The sequence below is a fragment of the Cibotium barometz genome, chromosome 65, assembly GCF_041138505.1.
Source record: "Cibotium barometz isolate CiBa-2024 chromosome 65, ASM4113850v1, whole genome shotgun sequence".
NCBI classification, from domain to species: Eukaryota; Viridiplantae; Streptophyta; class Polypodiopsida; order Cyatheales; family Cibotiaceae; genus Cibotium; species Cibotium barometz.
The window spans coordinates 8,911,551-8,933,365 of NC_141110.1; positions in this window are offsets into that span (position 1 = coordinate 8,911,551).

Below are 21,815 nucleotides of genomic sequence, written 5' to 3' on the forward strand. Positions count from 1 at the left end.
AGGGTTTGTATTCTTGCTATCACGATGAATTTGAGGTCCCTACGCTCTGTCTATGCAATTCTGCGGCCCCTGGCCTCGAACATCACCTGTCTCAATAATGATGTTCTGCTTCACTTGCTCTTAAATTTTTTTTAGGGTTCCTGATGACACAGGCGATTATCTACTGTGTGTTCCAGTAGGACACTCCTCAAGAACTTGATCATGCTTTTGAATTAGTCTACTCATACAATATCTTTTCTTGGCTAAGATCTTATGTTGGGTGGCTGCTGTGCAGACCATTATGATGTAAAGATGTCATGCCATCTCATATTATCAAAGCTTGCTCATAAGTGTGGCTTGACTGTCTTAGCAGGTAAAGTTGGCTATGGTGTCTTTTGGCATGTAACTAATGGATGAAACTTGATGATGCATCTATGATTCAGCTAGCTAAGCCTTGACTTGTACTCATCATCATCAATTCAGGATGCACTGAAGACTGTTGTTTGACTTGTATCCATGGTCTTTCTGCTGATTTGCTGGTGTGGTGTCTATGCAGTGGTGGGGATTGCACCACAAGTTTCAAAATGTTTATAAGCTACAGGGCGGCTAAAATGGGTTGCTATAGGGCAGCCAAAATGACCAGCATAGGGAGGTTTCAGGGCAACACATAGGCCGGTTTCAAGGCATCCAAACCTCATCTTAAATTGCCATGGAAACATTCGAGTTTTCACCACAGAGTGGTTGATGTAGATCAAATATAGAATTCACAGCAATAGCTATATCTCAAATGTGGCTTGATAGGTACATATCTCATATGTGGCTTGCTTGCAAAAGCACTAGAAGGGTTTGATGAGGGAAGTGCGGACTTGCACTAGATTGAATATGTGAAGAGCCAAGATCAAGAGGGTGGAAATGATGGTGGGGTCCTAGCTGATGTGTATCCAACTGCTGGTGTAGCTGGGCTAAGGTTGAGAGAAGGCCATCTTGCAGTGATGAGGCTGCCCAAACAAGGGCAATTGCACGGTTGGAGGTATGCTACTCTATTCTTAGCATAGAGAAAGAGCAGCTTGTGATAATAAGCTTGTAAGTCCCTACATAAGGATACAATGTTTTCAGTATATAATTTCTTAGATACAAAGAAGGATATATAGGGAAAATGCAAACTAGGGAAAATAGAACACTTTCCTAGATAGGTTAACTAGGAAATATAGTGCATAGTTAACTAGGAAATATAGTGCATAGATTTTTCTGTATAGGAGAATTTGCCGACATAGGAAAATTATTTTCCTATGTAAGAAAATTTTCCTATGTAGACAAATTCTATATAGAAAATTTTCATGTGTAGACAATTTTTTCTTTCTTGCATAGAAAAATAATTTTCTTATGTAGGTAAATTTTCTTTTTCTATATAGGAAAATAAATTTCCTTTGTAGGTAAATTTACTTATATAGAGAAATCTATGTACTATATTTCCTATTTAGCCTATCTAGGAAAGTGTTCCATTTTCTTTAGTTTGCATTTATATCTAGGGAATAATCTGGTGAGTGCTTTTTTTCCCCATGTAGAGAATGAACAAAAGCTTGTGTGTATATATATACATATACATATTCTCGTAAGAGTACATCTTTGTCTTATGAATTTCTCTTGTACGTAAGAAAAAATTTGTATACTTATCTTTAATTTACACTCATGAAAGTACGTCTTTGTGCCTTAATAGATTTCTATTGTGTTTTACTTAAGCAAAATTTTATATACTTATTTTTTTAAATAATTATTATATTACACTTCGTTCTTTAATTTTCACTCTCGTGACAGTAAGTCTTTGTGCCTTATGGATTTCTCTTTTATTTCACTTAAGTTATAATTTAGTTACTTTTTTGGGATAATTATTTACTACACTTCTTTCTTTAGTTTGCACTTGTGAAAGTATGTCTTTGTTCCTTATGGATTTCTTGTGTTTCAATTAAGACAAATTTTATATACTTATCTTGTTTGGATATTTATTTTACTACAGTCAGTCCTTAATTTGTACTCGTGGAAGTACGTCTTTGTTCCTTATGGATTTCTCTTGTGTTTCACTTAAGCTAAATTTTGTATACTTGTTTTTTTTTGGGATAATTTTCCAACTATATACGTTCTTTCAATTTTCACTCGTGAAAATACACCTTTGTGCAACACTGTTCTTTGTTAGAAGATGAAAGATGGGAATTCTTGTGTAAAATTTTGAATGAGGTGGAGAAAGAGTAGTAAATTGTAATCTTGACTTGGTTGTATGATAGCTTTTGAACAACTTCAGTTAATATAAATAATTATTATTGATAAAAAAAAAACACCTTTGTGTCTTATGGATTTCTCTTGTGTTTTGCTAAAGCAAAATTTTATTCTCATTTTCATTGATCTTTTTTAACTCTACTCTCATCTTTTTTTGTAAAAGTGTAATTCTTCTCTAGTTTCTTGCTTTTGGCATCCTTGAGTACATTGATGTTTTTCACCTTTTTGTCAAATTTAAGTGATTATATCTTTTTGTGTAAGAGTGGATTTACTCAAGATTGCATTCTCCACAAGAGTCTATGCATAAGAGAGATGCATTTTTAAAAAGACTATTAATTTTATGCCATTAATAGCTTTATGTATATAGCTATGTATAAGAGTATGGTCTTTATACATAAAAGTTTGTGTATAAGTCTTTTTTCATAAAGCATAGCTATGTATAAGAGTATGGTCTTTATACATAAAAGTTTGTGTATAAGTCTTTTTTCATAAAGAATAAAGTGTATGAGTGCTATTACATATAGTGTTATACATAACGGATAATAGAGCTAATTAATAATTCTTATGCATTATAATATTTTACTACATAGTAATATTTTACCATATAGCAATATTTTACTATATAATTTACTACATAGTAACTTGTAGAATATTGATTGTTATATAGTAATATTTTACTATAGTGATTATTGTATAGAGTTTTCCTAGATCAATGGAATGATTTCATAACTTATTCTATATGGTAACTTTTTACTACATAGTTGACTATATAATAATTTATTGTTAGTTTATTTACTATATAGCAAGTGTTACGTTTTACTATATAGTGATTTATTGCTAGTTTATTTGCTATATAGCAAATGTTTTCTTAGAGTGAAGAACTAGTAAGTGTTACACTTTTCGTCCATCCTAACTGTTAATAGATATGTTCCATCTTTTCTAGTAAAGTAGCAAAATAATTACAAAATGTCAAAATAATTACAAAATGTTTTTGTGTGTGTGTGTGTGTGTGTGTGTGTGTGTGTGTGTAGGAATGAGTTAAAAGTCTCTTCTGGGTTACTACCCCTCTCTCTACGTGACAGTAGACGACTAGACCCCTCTCTCTGGCCACTTGGTAGTCGGACGACAAATGCCTCTCTCTCGCCATGCAGTAGTATACAGATGTCCTCTCTCTCTCTCTCTCTCTCTCTCTCTCTCTCTCTCTCTCTCTCTCTCCACTTGCCAGAGCAGGTGACGAAGGTCCAGGGTTCGGGAAAAGACGGGTTCGCTTTAGCCTAGAACTTGTTCAACTTTGGGAAAATCCTTCTCAAATTCTTATGAGAAGGAAATAAAACACTTTCAAATTTTACAAGTTTTAGTTATATTTTCTAAGTTCACATAGAAAATACCATCTCAAAAATAGCAATTTCCTTCTCATTTAGTGGTGAAAAGGATTTAGTTTCTTTTCCCTAAAATTGTTTTCCCGAACCCTGCGAAGGTCTCTCTCGGCACGCGACGAAACGAAGGCTTTTTTCCCCTCTCTGCACTGGTAGCAGTAGTAGGCGACGGTGTTGGGCGGCAGCTAGGCCCTAGGCCAAGAGGGGTGCAGGCGGGGCCGGTCAACGAATGGCAAGGACTAGCGGAGGCGGCGATGTGAGGGAGTAAGGCGTCATGCATTTCTTTTAAAAAAAATTCAATGTTGTTTTAATTTTGTTTTTGTTTTTTAAGAGGAAAATTTTGAAAATAAATATCAAATAATAAGTAAAAATAAAGAGCAATAAAAAGAACACGGTTTTTAATAAAATTAAAAAAGAAAGAAAATTTAAAAAGAAAAAAGGGGAGGTAGGGTTGAGTTTGTTTTTTTGTTCATCATCCTTTTCATCAATTTTGTTGTTTTTTTAATAAGAAAAATGAAAAATAAAAATAAACAAACAAGAGGAAAAAGACGGAAAAAGCAAGGGGAGCAAGGGTCATCATTTTTTGGGTGGGTTTGTTTTTTCTAAGAAAAAATAGAAAAGTAGGGGGGAAACAAATAGGCAAGAAGGGGGGGAGGGAGGGGGCGGGCACTCGCAAATGCATATGCGTGTGTGCGCGGGGTGGTAAGGAGTGCACAAATAAGAATGGGAGAAGTGCAAATGTGAGTATAGTGCAGGTGGTGTACGTGCGTATTTATCGTGTACAAGTGCGCATGAGTGTGCACACAGGGTGAAAGTGTGTGTACGTGTGAGTGCGAATGAATGGGGTGTAATAAGTGCTTGTGCATGCACATGTGTGAGATGTAAATGTGCAAGTGCAGGTGGACACACGATGAGGACGTGTGAATGTGTAAAAGTGCAAATGCATGTGCGCGCACAAGATGAAATATGAGTATGGATGTGTGGGCACAAACGACACGTGCACATCCAGTGCATGTACAAGTGAGTGTAGAGCACGTGCATGTATGTGTGCCAGAGTGGGGAAAATCACTCTTTTAATATGAAAGAATTTCTTTTATGCATCCATTTATGCATAAAAATCATTTAGGATGAAAACCTGCAGGGAAGATGGGACACTTCCCTGGGTACAGAGCACCCACCTGTTTTTCTCTGTATATGCGCATGTAGAGGTGAGTGCACACATGTGTGAAGATGGGTGCGCATGTGCGAGCGAACATGTTGTGTGCATGTGCATGTGCGTGGTGAGTGAATGCAAATGTGGGTACACGTTGGGATATGAATCAATGGTGTCCAAAGCTACAACTTGGACGGGCACCCGTAATGGTGTGACGAAGTATTTATGAAAATTTCCACTTTAAGAGCATGTGTGGTAGCATGTAGTATGAAGTCCCAAGTGATGTACTTCATGGATATATTATGAGAGTATTCATTGTAGTATTAGGCCTCTTATGAGCTTCCCGGTCGGCCATAGTTTAAGTGATGTGAACACTTATGGCCATGTATATAAGTGAATTTCTCTCTTTCCCACTGTGCAATTGAGTCTTGCTCTTGCTAATCTCTCTCTCTAATGCATGCTAGTGAGTGTGCGTGAGTGAAATGAGGTAAGAGGAGGGACGAGTACCCATAGTGCAACACGGTGGTGTGACAACGCTCGTGGGAGGTGTGGTGGAATTGCTTCTTAAGGAGTTGTAGAGCTTGGAGACCTCAAGGATTATGATCTCGGCCATTGGAAAGATCCTCATGATAGTTGTGGTTCACTAGGTAATCTCTTCTTGTTGGATGTGTTTCAAGGGGGATTAGGGTGAGCCGTAACATTTTTGGCACCATTGCCGAGGAGCCATTCCTTGGCTTTTTCCATCGTTTTTCCTCTAATCTACACATTACCCATTACCCATTACCCATTATCTTAATTAATGGTTTTCCATGAAAAAGATATGGATTTGATGGTGATTTGTATGTGATTTGGTATAGAATAGCTCTCTTTTTTGTTTTTGTAAAGAATGCTTTTTACTTAATTTTTAGCTTAATTTGTTGTTAATGTGGTTTTTAATGTTCTTAGAGCTTGCACATAGAGTGTATTAGGTTTAGTTTGCATCCATTGCATCAAATAATGCAATAGAATGAATTTTTTTAAGTTAATGTTAGCTCTCTTTAGTATTAAACATAGAATTAAAATCATGAATTTTAGCTTAATTTGTGTGTCTTTTGTTGAAATTATTGGCATTAGAGTGTTAGAAAGAATTAGGAGTAGCTTAATCCTTCAAAAATTTTCTCAAAACTATAAAAAAACCCTTGAATTCAACTAATTTCTCTTAATGGACTGGTTTTTATCATTAAGAGTAATTAATCCACTTCAAGAGACTAAAAATTTAGAAAATGTGTTATTTGGGGTCTAAATTGATCATGTGAGTAGTCGAAATTAGTGTTTTTGAGTATTTTGAGAGTATCTACATGCTTAAAAATATCTAATTATATCAATTTCTTTATCAATTGAAGAAATTTGACTCTCTTTTGCTTAATTTTGCCTTAAAAGAAGAGACCAAAATTAAGAGTCTAATTAATCTCCTATTTTAGATTAGTTTACACATTTTTTGGTGCACAGCCTAGCATTCCCTTGCTCTATCCAATGATGTGCTCAATTGTGTGAATTAATTAGAGATTAGTGGTTAATTAGAATCCTTGATTAGTGTAAAAGAGGAAAATATTAGTGAAGGGATTAATTTTTTAATTAAATTTTAATCACTTTTTTACATAACTCATTAACGCTAATGAGAATTCAATGAGTAGATGATCATGAGTTGTCAAATTGTCCATTTTGGGAGTCATTGAGGGGTGTAAGGGGTGTCATAAAAAGGTTGACTTTTTTTAATCCCACTTAGCTTTTTGGGAAAATGCCCATATCTCCTTAATTCTAAATTCAAAAAATATCCCCCCAAACAAGGAAATTCGTATTTCCAACCAAATTTGTCTTTCAAAAAAATGGTTCGCGCGTGAATCATTTTCTGCACCTTCATGCCTTAAGGTTTCACGGCCTAAAGGTTCATGCCCTAATAATAATAATAATAATCAAATTTAATTTATCCGTGAAGTCCGGTTCATCGGTAGGCAGATATCTCATAACATGAAAAAAAAATTAAAATAAAATCAAAATTGATAAAATTTGTGAAGCCTTCATGCCGTAAACTGCACCCTGCTAGTTCATGATGTGAAAGGGGGTCCATCGGCACATTGTGGTTTTGCTCAGCTTATTACATTTCAACCAAATTTCAAGAATCATCATTTTTCAATCAGAATCCAAATCAACTCATCATTTCATAACCAGAATTTAAAAATCATATCAACCACATTCGAATTCATCATCTGGATAGTATTAATGCTTATAATTTCAAGTCTTATATTTACTCGTATATACTACCAGTAAAGAGCTGTAGTTATACCCTCGGTATATACGGGTAGTCATGGTCCTTAGAATTATAAGGTAAAGACCATCATGTCCAGGCCTCAAGCAAGTCAAGGATTCCATGCAATTGTGGTACGTCCATCTAAAGACCCAATTACTAATTTATGAATTTCAGTTCAAATAACAATTTGTATGAATTTCATCACACAATTCTGATCTTATACTGCTACTTCATAAATTTTTGACATTTTTGGCTTTTTGGTTGATCCTCATTAGCCAATTGGCTTTGATACCAACTGTAAGATCCCTGTCCCCACCGCGCAACAAATTCAAGGGTGCTAGCAGTGGAAGTAGTACTTTTTGTGCGGGCAGGGTCCCACACTCGGGGCCTTGCCCATGGATATCTAGATAAGAGACTAATCCATCGGTTTTTCCAAAATCGAACCCGAAAAAACTTCCTTTGCTCGGAAAGCACGGGCGATTCCACTAGGATAACTTTTTCCTAATGTAGTCAAAAGCCTTAACTAACTGAGCTCATCTGACCGAACCCGTAAGTCCCATAGTCAGATCAGGGAAAAAGATTATACTTGGATCATAGAGACCAACGCTTTTTTCCTCATTGAGAGGCACAGCCGTTGATTCTTTTCCATAGAATAATTTTTGTCTGGGATTTATTTCATCTATCGAACTAAATAGAAATTGAGTCTCGATTTACGGATCCATCAGTCCAACCTAACCCCATCCAGTCCCATGGGATAGCCAACCGCCCAACCACTGTGGTGATGGGATCCAATTTAGAATTTGGTTAGGTTTTGTCCCGGGTACCAGGGAAAAGAGTTGCCAGGCCCCTTAGCCGAATTTTTAAGAAAATTTAACTCCAGTCACACCACTTACACACCCAATATGAAATTGCCTTTTTTCGAGATTCAACTGTATTTAAATTAGTCATTTAATGAAATCATAGTGTTACTGATCATAAACTTCCAAGTATCCGATTGAATCTTAATTTCCAATCATTCCTTCATCGGAGTATCTATGGCATCATTGGCAACTAGAACGCTCACCACCTGTTCACTCAGGGGCCTTTTCGATAGTTCCTAGATCATAGTACCCGATAAATATTCACTTATAAAAATCAAGATGGAATTCTCATTGAAGATCAGCAAGATCAACCAATAGATCCATATAAGAGAGCTATGGACTCATCAGTTGAAGACCAGCAAGGTTAATCAACCAGATCGATACTCGATTTCAAAAAATAACTCTTACTCCTTGTTCTAATATCTTCCACGACGCACGTGTGGGTATCTTCGGTGACCCAAAGCCCGAGCACCGTATGGTCAGCACCCTCTAGGATCCTTCGGAGGTCACCTAGTGCTTCACTCATAGGCCCATCCACCGTATACGGAAGCTCACCATTTAAATCAAACCGAGGCTGGTCAAGACCTCGGCCTTGCTGTTGCCATATATATAGGCAGTGATGTGTGTGAACACACTTAAGACCGCCAGGGCACTTTTTTCCTTGTTAGGAGGTTTGTCCCCCAGTATGTATATACGCCTATCATTCTAGGGCTAACTTATCTTTGTACATTGACACAATCTAATACATTGTGTGTTGTATGCATGCTTGCTGCTTCTTCTCCAAGCATTGTGTGCTTTCCTACAACCCTAATTCCAATAATTGGTATCAGAGTAGGCATCAGCTCCTAGGGCTACGCCGCCAGCACCCTCCGACTCATGTTCTCCGATTGAGGTGAGCTTTCACGAGCGCTTATAGGTCCCTATACTCTGCAGATAAGCCCATAAGGCTTAGCGTTCTCAGAAATTGCATTTGAGGTCGTTTCGGGCTCCGTTTTTGCATTGCAAGTTCTGCACAGGTGTTTTCGTCATTTTGTGTAGAAATTTTGACAGTGCAAAACAGGCATACGTATTCTATTGTGGACCGTGCTACATAGCACGAGTTGTTTTCTGTTCAGTCTTTGCTTCATTACAGGTAGCTTTTGCATTAGTTTCAGTCAGTGGCCATGGCTGATAACAGCAATGATGTATTTCGCATGTTGTTGCTGATGACAAACTGGATGGAGACAGCAACTACCCACTTTGGGCATACATGATGCAGCATGTTTTGGTTGTAAAAGGAGTGTGGTAGAACATTGTGCAGGGTATGGATGTACGTCCGGGTTATGTGGATGTAGGATCTATTGAGGATGTTGTAGGTTCTAGCAGCTCTACTGTTGCTGCTGTTTTACTACCCACTGCTAAACAAGCTCGTTGGGATGGTAAAGATGCGCAGACTCATGCCTTGATTGCACTTTTTGTCAAACGTAACATCACTCCACATATTCGTTCAGCTAAAACAGCAAAACAGGCTTGGGATATGCAGGTCATAAAACGAGGCAAAAATCTCTTACCTGCGTAAAGAGCTAGAATCGAAGATTATGTAGGAAGATGATGACATGAATGTTTTTCTTGCTGAGATTAAAGATTTCAAGGAACAGTTGATTTCTACAGGTGAGATTATTCTTCCTGATCATTCTCTTGTGCAGACTGTTCTTGATGCTTTACCTGAGTCATATCAAACTTTTGCTTCCATGTGGAGACTTATTACTGAGAGGACAGACCTGATGTTGTCAAGTATGATACTTTAGTCAACAAGCTTTTGCAAGAAGCGCAGTCCAGGCAAAACAGGGCTAGACAGTGTGCAGTTTAGGCATTTGTTGCTGCCCAGCAGGGAGAAGTCTAGTCCTATCACGTTTCCGACTCCTACGACTTTGGATAATTAAGATAAACATAAAGATAATTAAAGATAAACTATTATTCACTTAAAAATTAATATTAATAATAATATTTATTAACAAGTCTAAATATTTATCATTACTAGATATATAAATATATCTTTTATTTTATAATTATATAACTGTATTTTCTTTTATAATGTATTTTTTTCAAATTTTATTCAAAGGTTTATTCTACATAAAATATTTTCAAGAAATATTAAATATTAAATTTTATTTTTTTAAAATTGAATAACATGCACTTTAAAAATAATATTATTGATCTAATTCCAAAATATAATCCTTTAAAATTGGTGATTTTAAATTATTTTATATTAATAAGGTATATATATTTTATTATTTAAAATTCTATATTTTATTTCTCTAAATTACTAAATTAACTTTTTCAAAAATATGTTTTTGAAAAAAAATGGGAGGTGTTAAGGAGGTGCCATGTGTCACATGCGTGCATGACACATGGCATTCTCTTGACATGTGACACTACTATAGTAGCTGATGTGGCAATTCCATGATGTGGCATGCCATGTCACCAATTGCAAGGTTATGTGAAAATTGAGGTTTCATGCCGCAAAGAGAGGGAAGTGTATTTTTTGTGGTCTAATACCCAAGTTTCAACCGGTAAGTTTCATCACTCAGGTATTGGTTTCTAAAATTGATCATATGGCTAGGAAGCTCTTTATATGCTCTTTCCACTCATGTAACTAATTTCTTAATCCTTTACTTCATTGATGATCAGAATTTCTCCCAAAGTTGCTAACTTTTAGGCGAATTTTGGCAATTTCCTAACAACATCTTTTTCAGTAGCATACCAGCTACTCATCTCATTTAATACAACATCTGTGCTTACCCTCAATTCACATGTAGCAGGATTATAGTAACTATATTCCTTTTACTCAAGGGAATACCCAATAAACACACATTTTTTTTGTTGAGAGAACATGGTGATTATGCTAGATCTAGATGAGTGGAGGAGAGAGACCCACAAAATACAAGAACACATCTTGTTTATTAAGTTGCTTATGAATACAACTTGGCCTTTGCACACACACAATGCCTTCTAGCTTCACCTTTAAGTAGGTGAGCTAGTGGACCATAAGTCCATTCACACACACACACCCTTCTCCTACCCTTTTACATGACAGTCTTTTAATACCCTCCCTCAATACCAACTATGAAAGAATTGGAATAGGTGGTATTGGACATAGGTTACCTTTATAACATTAGGCGTACAAGGTTAGGAATATAGGTGTTGTTACATTGAGATTTAAAACAAGTGCTCAGAGGAGTTAGAGGTTGATACAAAGTTATCCTCTGACTCTTTGTTAGGACATTTAGAAGTGATAGGTCCCGTTTGTTTACACTTGTTACATTTCATCTTGTTGGGATATTTGATCCAACAATTATTTGCAAAATGACCTACCTTTTTGCAATGGGTACACCTTACTTTGCTCACTTGATGTGACAAAGCTTGTTTGATATTCAATGGAGTGGATGCATTTGAAGATTCAGCTCCTCCTTTGGCCTCTTTTCTTCATCAAGACAAGATTGAATGACTCCTTCAAGGGTGGGATTAGGTATGTTCTTTAGGGTGGTGACTAAAGTGGGGTACACCTTCTTGACTGCTTTTAACAAAATAGCCACTGCATCATCTTCATCCATTCTCCCATTCACTGATGCAAGTTGAGCCATAAGGCCATTAGTGTCAAAGAATACTTTCTTTGGTGATTAAGATCACCATTAGTGTTTAGCAACACTATTAGTACTTAAGAGCATATTTTTAATGTCTAATGACATTTGCATTGGTGATTAGATTCACCATTGGTGTTTAAGAACACTCTTAGTGCTTAGAAACACTCCGTAATGTTGAGAGTCTCCCCTTTGCTTATGGCTACACCCACTAATAGTGTTTAGCAACACTTTTAGTGCTAATAAGCACACTTGGGAATGTTGAACACTTGATAAAGCTTGATGAATGAGACTCTTAGTGCTTAGAAACACTCCATAATGTTGAGAGTCTCCCCTTTGCTTATGGCTACACCCACCAATAGTGTTTAGCAACACTTTTAGTGCTAATAAGCACACTTGGGAATGTTGATGAAGTTTGATGAACGAGACTTATGAACACTTCATGGTGTATGCCAACAAATTCAAAGGATGTGGAGCAAAAGCACTTTCAAGAAGCACTCAAGTGATTAAGACTAATTAAGCTAAGATAGTTGTGAGATCCCTGTTCCCCACCGATCAACGGATTCGGGGTACTAGCAGCGGAAGTAGCACATCATGCGTGGGTAGGGGTCTCACACTCGGGGCCTCGCCCACGGATATCCGGACAAGAGACTAATCCGTCGGTTTGTCCAAAACCGAAACTGGAAAAACTTCCTTTACTCGGAAAGCATGGGCGATTCCACCAGGATAACTCTTTACTCTAACGTAGTCAAGATCATTACGGATCAACTGATCTGACTGCACCTTTAACGGTACTTGGTCAATTCAAGGTAGAAACTTGCACTTGGATCATTGGGATCAACGCTTTTTTCCCCACCAAGAGGCACAGGCGTTGATTCCTATCCATAGAACAATTTCTATCCGGGATTTACTTTATCTATCGTAAAAACAAAGTTGAGTCTCGATTTATGGATCCATCAGTCCAGCCTAACCCCATCCGATCCCATGGGTTAGCCAACCGCCCAACCACTGTAGTGATGGGATCCAATTTGGAATTTGGTTAGGTTTTGTCCCGGGTACCAAGGAAAAGAGTTCCAAGGCCCCCTAGCCGGAAGTTCATGCAAACATAAAACTAGCCACACCACTTACACACCCAATATGAAATTGCCTTTTTCTTAGCATCAACTAACTTTAAAACAATCCTTTAATGAAACCATAGTACCACTGATCACAATCTTCCAATTTATCCAGTTGATTCATAATTTCCCAGCATTCCTTCATCAGAGTATCTATGGCATCATTGGCAACTAGAACGCTCACCACCTGTCCACACAGAGGCCGTTTCCATAGTTCCTAGCCCATAATACTCGGCAATATAATCACTTATCAAGATGGACTCTCGTTGAAGATCAGCAAGATCAACCAACAGATCCATATAAAAGAGCCATGGACTCATCCGTTGAGGACCAGCAAGGTCAGTCAACCAGATCCATGACCGGTTTCACAAAACAACTCTTACTCCTTGTTCCAATATCTTCCTCGACGCACGCGTGGGTATCCTGGGCGACCGAGAGCCCGAGCACCGTATGGTCAGCACCCTCTAGGATCCTTCGCAGGTGACCTAGCGCTTCACTCATAGGCCGCTTCCTTGGTCCCTCATCCACCGTACCGGAAGCTCACCATTTTAATCGAACCGAGGCTGGTCAAGACCTCGGTCGACCTTGCTACGCGAGACGTCCTCCATTGACTCTCCGTCTCAGCAGTTGCAACTTTATCAGTTAGGTCTCCACGACCTTAATCACAAGACGGTCAAAATGCTTCCCCAGCATTCTTGACATAAAACAGCCATTTACAAACAGCATTTACAAACAGTTTACAAATACAGTTTCTATATTAACTCTCATTTTTCCACATTATCCCTCATTAATCCACATTACTTATTCCACATTCCATGTATATGTGTACTCATCCAATCACCTCCTTTTCCATCTCTTCACTTCAGATTCCTTCACATCACATATCATATATTCACATCCATATCCACATCCATACATCCACATCCACATCCACATTCACATCCATACATCCACATCTACATGCTTATCTCCATTTTCACATCCTCATTTATACATCCACATCCCATATCCACATTCATACATACACATCCATATATCCACATCTACATCCACATACATACATACATCCACATCCACATTCCACATTCACATCTATACATCCACATCTACATTCACATTCACATACATCCACATCCACATTCCCATACATCCACATCTATACATCCACATTCCACATTCACATCTACATTCACATTCACATACATGCATCCACATCTACATGCTTACCTCCATTTTCACATCCTCATTTATACATCCACATCCCATATCCACATTCATACATACACATCCATACATCCACATCTACATCCACATACATACATACATCCACATCCACATTCCACATTCACATCTATACATCCACATCTACATTCACATTCACATACATCCACATCCACATTTCCATACATCCACATCTATACATCCACATTCCACATTCATATCTACATCCACATCTACATCCACATTTACATCTATGCATATACATCTTCATGCATATATCCATTTTCATGTTCATACATCCACACTCCCATCTCCATATCCACACATCCACATACATACATCCATTTTCACATTCCCATTTATATAACCCCATATACTTTCACATCTAATCTTTTACATCACATCCATTCTCGCCCTATCACAACCCATATACATCTTATCCTATCACATACACTTCTTACCTCATCCCCCCATACACATCTTAATTCATCTTATCACATCCTAACTTATTTCATAAGCATCTTATCACCTCTTATCACACCTCTTATCACATCCTATCACTTTCCATACGCATCTTATCAATTCTTATCACATCTCATACACCTCTTATCACATCTTATCACATTTCATATCTTTTTTTTTTTTAATAAAGAGAATTCTTTTATTTGATATAAGATTTCTCTACACATTTATTTATACATAAATTCCATTTAAGGAGACTAACACTTTCGAAATTAAAATCAATCTTTTATGCATCTTCTTATGCATGATTTCAATTTGGTAGGGAATTATACTTTTAGAATAAAAGAATTTCTCTTATGCATCTAAGTTAAGCATAAAATCCATTTATGAGGAAAATCATACTTTTAGTATAAAAAGAATATCTTTTATGTATACCTATATGCATGAAATCCAATATGATAAAAGTAACACTTTTGATATAAAAATTTTCTTTTATGCATACTTTTATGTATGAAATAAAAATGATAAAAGTAACACTTTTGATATAAAAATTTATCCATTATGCATACTTCTATGCATGAAAATAAAAATGGTAAAAATAACACTTTTGATATAAAAATTTATCCTTTATGCATAATATTAAAATTCAATTTCTCCATGATTATAATGAAATTCTTTCAATTAATCTAGGATGATGATTCCTAGAATATGGTAGGAAGTCCTCTTTTTATGCTTTGAATTAAAATTTTTTTATGCATAATTTTTATAAAAATTTTGCCATAGCTCCGCTGCTATGACTGATAAATCTCAATTTTTCTAAGGGATAAAGCTTATCATTAAGGAAATAATTAAAATGATTCTCTAATTGGATCCTTAATCCATAATGGATTGAATCATCAATATACATAAACTAAAAGCATAAGAAAAAGCCATTAATTTGGCCTCAAGCATAGCTTTATCTTGGGTTAAGGAAAAGCTTTATGAAAAGCTTGATTAGGATTGAGAATGGGTCATGAGTATGACCATTTCTTGAGTGAGAGAGAGAATTTACATAAGAATCATTAGAATTTAAACATAAATGAAAATTAACTTCAATAGCATTTATTAAATTATGTAACTCTTCACTACTACTCAAACTTCAATAGCATTTAAAAAAAAACCATACCAATTAAACTTCTCAAGCTTGAGAGGGGTTGAGAAGAGAGAAACATTGAGAAATTATAGAAAGATGAATATTCACTAATTACCTTACAACTTGCTTGATTCTTTGTTCACGGTAGAGGCCCCCAACCAATCAATTGGTTAAGTATGTTGATGGAGCCACTAATGGGGATTGAAGAAAGAGGGAAGCTCCAAAAACTAGTGAATTATTAAATGAATTCACAGTTCTTGGCTTAGGTGGAGTAGAGTAACGATGCATAAACACTATATATTTTTCAACAAGGGTGAGGCTTCTATTTATAGGAAAAATTGAGCTCCTAACCAAACAAACTGATTCTAGAATTTTCTAAATCAGTTTGGTCAATATTTGACCATTTTTAGGTCAGTTAAGCTAACTTTTTGGAACTAGACTTGAATGAGGAGAGAGGAGAGATGAAATATCTCAATTTTTATGAGTTTAAAACTCATTCAAGCATGTGAAATATGCACCTCCTTTAAAGAACTCCCCTTCCTTACATATGTCATATTTTTAATATTGCTCATAGTTTTTTACTAATAAACCTTGTACATTTTCAACTCTTCATCTTATGTGAAATATGCACCTCCTTTAAAGAACTCCCCTTCCTTACATATGTCATACTTTTAATATTGCTCATAATTTTTTATTAATAAACCTTGTACATTTTCAACTCTTCATCTTATGTGAAATATGCACCTCCTTTAAAGAACTCCTCTTCCTTACATATGTCATACTTTTAATATTGCTCATAATTTTTTACTAATAAACCTTGTACATTTTCAACTCTTCATCTTATGTGAAATATGCACCTCCTTTAAAGAACTCCTCTTCGTTACATATGTCATACTTTTAATATTGCTCATAGTTTTTTTTACTAATAAACCTTGTACATTTTCAACTCTTCACCTCATGTGAGCATTTACTCATTTTTGGGTATTTTCTTTTTACAAGTTGGATTTATCTCCTCCCTACACATGGATTGATGCTATTGGTCCATAGGGACCTTAATTGGACCATAGTCTAAAGATTTCTGAAAATCTAGACCCTTAGGCTAAGGTTCTTTATAGCTATTTTCAATTAATTCCAATTGCACATTGGAAAATTCTTTTTTGAATTTCTGTTTCAGGGGAACTCATCTGAATTAGAAGAGATATTTTTCTATCCAAAAATATTCAAAATCTGAATATTCTCTCTCTAGAATATTTTTCTCTCTCTAGGCTAAAACAGATAGAAACAAGGTCTTTATATTTCTGAAGAGGGATTGATTACAGGGAAAGATACTAGACATCAAAAAGGGGTTGGGAGAGGAATCTTACATTCTACCCCACTTAAAAAATGCGAGATGCCCTCATCTCGCAAACTGGGGGTAATTTCGCAAGATTCACGAATATGAGACTTAGAGAAAAATTTTAATCAAGATTAACCACCAAGATAAGTCTTAAAGAGAGCAAGATTCAAAATACGAACAAGATTTAAACTTTATTCATTCTCGGAACTTATACAGTAAAGATAGAGGAACTCTTTACACTTCCATAAGCCCGTCCATCATATGGTCACAAAAGCAGTCCTCACAAGCTGCACAAGTATAAGGTAACTCATCTATGGGAATGATTCTGTGGGTTATTGCTGTGCCTATCTCAGTGGTATGAGGTGTTCTAAGAAAAGGACCTCTGAGAGGCAAGCCAAAAACGGGGTAAAGGCATATCTTCTCATGAGGAAGAAAACACGCCAGTAAGAAGACCCGCTCAGAAAACCCAGGATGCCTTGATCTCATGACGCAGTAGTATCGGGGACCCAAACCCAAAGCTTCAATAACCATGGCCAAGCGGACATTGTTACGAAAGTGCTGCTGACCCCAGGGTGTTACCCTAGTTATGTCTTGATAGGTCCGCCATTTTGTCTGCGCTACAGAAGTTCCCAAGTGAGGGAAAAGTGAGCGCTCATACTGCTCTATAAAATCTTTCTTCACAGACTCCCTTGCGTCTTGAAGGTGAGAAATCATCATGGATAAAACTAATTCTTGTTGCCAAGCCATGAAGGAGATTAAGAAAGAAAGGAGATCGATGGAAGTAAGATTACTGTGAACGACAAGTATAAGTTACGACTTATATAAAGGAAGGAGCTAGCGTAACTTAGAAGCCAACGGTAACTTGCCACTGAAGTTTTACCGTCTTTCCATGATTTGGGTTTGGCACATTTTTCTATAGAAGGCATTCAAACTTTGAGATGAGGAGATAAAAGAAGCTCGTAAGCTAAATCACCTACTTTCTTTGGTCCACAATATCTGGGAGATAACTTCTTCCCAAGAGATAAAGAACTTCTTTTGGGCCGTACTCGAATGAAGACCAAAACCTTGATATCCAAAACATCGATTCTCCTTCTGAACTCATTGTTCTGAATCTTAAAACAGGTGGGACTCTTGAGAAGTATTCAGGAAAAAGGTTCTTCCTTTTTTAAACAGAATCTTTCTTTTATTTTAGAGAGAGAATAATTATAAGATCAGAAAGGGAGATTCTTACTCCTGTATACCTCTAAGACTGGGGGAGAATCTTACATTCTACCCCACTTGAAAAGTGCGAGATGTCCTCATCTCGCAAGGTAGAGGACAACTCTTTTTCTTAAGATCCAATTTATTCTGGGGTTCCTTATATTCTGGTCAACCCAACAGAATACGGGGATAATTATCCCTTATATAGAACTCATCATTAAATAACAATTCATTCAGATCATATCATTCATATCTTTAACACGATAATGGCCCATTAGTCTGAAAATTTTCCTTCTGAACATTCCTCCACAGGAATTTTAGTTAAGCAAGTTCTCAATTTGTCATCCCTTAACTTAATCTACCGTCTCAAGTGTTAACAGTAGCAATCTGACAGCACAATCCACTAATCTCATAGTGATTTGCTGAAATCATTATCATCATTCCAGTCATGAATATCATCACTGGGACTCGTCCCATTCATCCTCATTGTGGTTTCGCTCAGCTTATTACATTTCAACTAAATTTCAAAAATCGTCATTTTTCAATCAGAATCCAATTCAATTCATCAATTCTCAAACAGAATTAAAAATCATATCAACCACATTCGAAATCATCATCTGGATAGCATTAACGCTTATAATTTCAAGTCTTAGATTTACTCGTATATACTATCGGTAAAGAGCTGCAGTTATACCCTCGGTATATACGGATAGTCATGATACTCGAAACTATAAGGTAAATACCATCATGTCTAGGTCTCAAGCAAGTCAGGGTTCCATACAATTGCGGTACTTCCAATTGAAGACCCAATTACTAATTTACGAATTTCAATTTGAATTAACAATTTGTATGAATTATATCAAACAATTACAACCTTTTTGTGCGTCTTGATAAACTTTTGACATAATTTGCTCCTCAGTTGATCTTATTGGAGATCTATGACTTAAGTCTGATAAATAGATTTTTCTTTATCCGATCGTCCGTAAAAAAACATTTGTATATTTATATACAAGTTGCAATAATTACATAGAGTGGTTCGGCTCCAAAATTCAAAATCTCTTCGAGAGACGTATAAGACGACGGTACTGGGCCATAGTCATGCCCTGTTACATAAGTTCTCTAACTGCGAAGGAAATTATTATTTTCTCCTTAGGGATAAATCGACTAAGGAGTCTATAAATTTGACATGAAAGTCTGAAATTTTGAGGTGTCGAATGATATAGAATGACACCACGCACCATTTTCAGCTTTAACAGGATCATAGTCAATGAGAGATTCTGCCACAGCATTGTATGGCGGTTGCAATGAGCGTGGACATATTGCCCTGCAACCCACTTATGTTGTATTCTCTCCACTGGGGTAGGAAAATATAAATCCTTAAAATGGCGTGCAAGTCTTACTCGGCTTGTTTGAGTTGAAGCGGAAGAGATGAGATGCTCGAAGGCAAATGCAATCATATCTTGAGACTGGGTGAGGTCGGGAATACCAGATAAATGTGGAACTTCCATCTATAAAAACAATTTCTTTGATTAAAATTTCTTCATTAAAGAAGCTTACGGGATGAAAATACATTATGAAAATGCTATTTCTGAATTCTTATTACCAATTTTAGATAAGAATTTAATTATCTTTATTAGCTTTCAAAACCTGCTCTGATACCAACTGTGAGATCCCTGTTCCCCACCGATCAACGGATTCGGGGTACTAGCAGCGGAAGTAGCACATCATGCGTGGGTAGGGGTCTCACACTCGGGGCCTCGCCCACAGATATCCGGACAAGAGACTAATCCGTCGGTTTGTCCAAAACCGAAACTGAAAAAACTTCCTTTACTCGGAAAGCATGGGCGATTCCACCAGGATAACTCTTTACTCTAACGTAGTCAAGATCATTACGGATCAACTGATCTGACTGCACCTTTAACGGTACTTGGTCAATTCAAGGTAGAAACTTGCACTTGGATCATTGGGATCAACGCTTTTTTCCCCACCAAGAGGCACAGCCGTTGATTCCTATCCATAGAACAATTTCTATCCGGGATTTACTTTATCTATCGTAAAAACAAAGTTGAGTCTCGATTTATGGATCCATCAGTCCAGCCTAACCCCATCCGATCCCATGGGTTAGCCAACCGCCCAACCACTGTAGTGATGGGATCCAATTTGGAATTTGGTTAGGTTTTGTCCCGGGTACCAAGGAAAAGAGTTCCAAGGCCCCCTAGCCGGAAGTTCATGCAAACATAAAACTAGCCACACCACTTACACACCCAATATGAAATTGCCTTTTTCTTAGCATCAACTAACTTTAAAACAATCCTTTAATGAAACCATAGTACCACTGATCACAATCTTCCAATTTATCCGGTTGATTCATAATTTCCCAGCATTCCTTCATCAGAGTATCTATGGCATCATTGGCAACTAGAACGCTCACCACCTGTCCACACAGAGGCCGTTTCCATAGTTCCTAGCCCATAATACTCGGCAATATAATCACTTATCAAGATGGACTCTCGTTGAAGATCAACAAGATCAACCAACAGATCCATATAAAAGAGCCATGGACTCATCCGTTGAGGACCAGCAAGGTCAGTCAACCAGATCCATGCCCGGTTTCACAAAACAACTCTTACTCCTTGTTCCAATATCTTCCTCGACGCACGCGTGGGTATCCTGGGCGACCGAGAGCCCGAGCACCGTATGGTCAGCACCCTCTAGGATCCTTCGCAGGTGACCTAGCGCTTCACTCATAGGCCGCTTCCTTGGTCCCTCATCCACCGTACCGGAAGCTCACCATTTTAATCGAACCGAGGCTGGTCAAGACCTCGGTCGACCTTGCTACGCGAGACGTCCTCCATTGACTCTCCGTCAGCAGTTGCAACTTTATCAGTTAGGTCTCCACGACCTTAATCACAAGACGGTCAAAATGCTTCCCCAGCATTCTTGACATAAAACAGCCATTTACAAACAGCATTTACAAACAGTTTACAAATACAGTTTCTATATTAACTCTCATTTTTCCACATTATCCCTCATTAATCCACATTACTTATTCCACATTCCATGTATATGTGTACTCATCCAATCACCTCCTTTTCCATCTCTTCACTTCAGATTCCTTCACATCACATATCATATATTCACATCCATATCCACATCCATACATCCACATCCACATCCACATTCACATCCATACATCCACATCTACATGCTTATCTCCATTTTCACATCCTCATTTATACATCCACATCCCATATCCACATTTATACATACACATCCATATATCCACATCTACATCCACATACATACATACATCCACATCCACATTCCACATTCACATCTATACATCCACATCTACATTCACATTCACATACATCCACATCCACATTCCCATACATCCACATCTATACATCCACATTCCACATTCACATCTACATTCACATTCACATACATGCATCCACATCTACATGCTTACCTCCATTTTCACATCCTCATTTATACATCCACATCCCATATCCACATTCATACATACACATCCATACATCCACATCTACATCCACATACATACATACATCCACATCCACATTCCACATTCACATCTATACATCCACATCTACATTCACATTCACATACATCCACATCCACATTCCCATACATCCACATCTATACATCCACATTCCACATTCACATCTACATCCACATCTACATCCACATTTACATCTATGCATATACATCTTCATGCATATATCCATTTTCATGTTTATACATCCACACTCCCATCTCCATATCCACACATCCACATACAT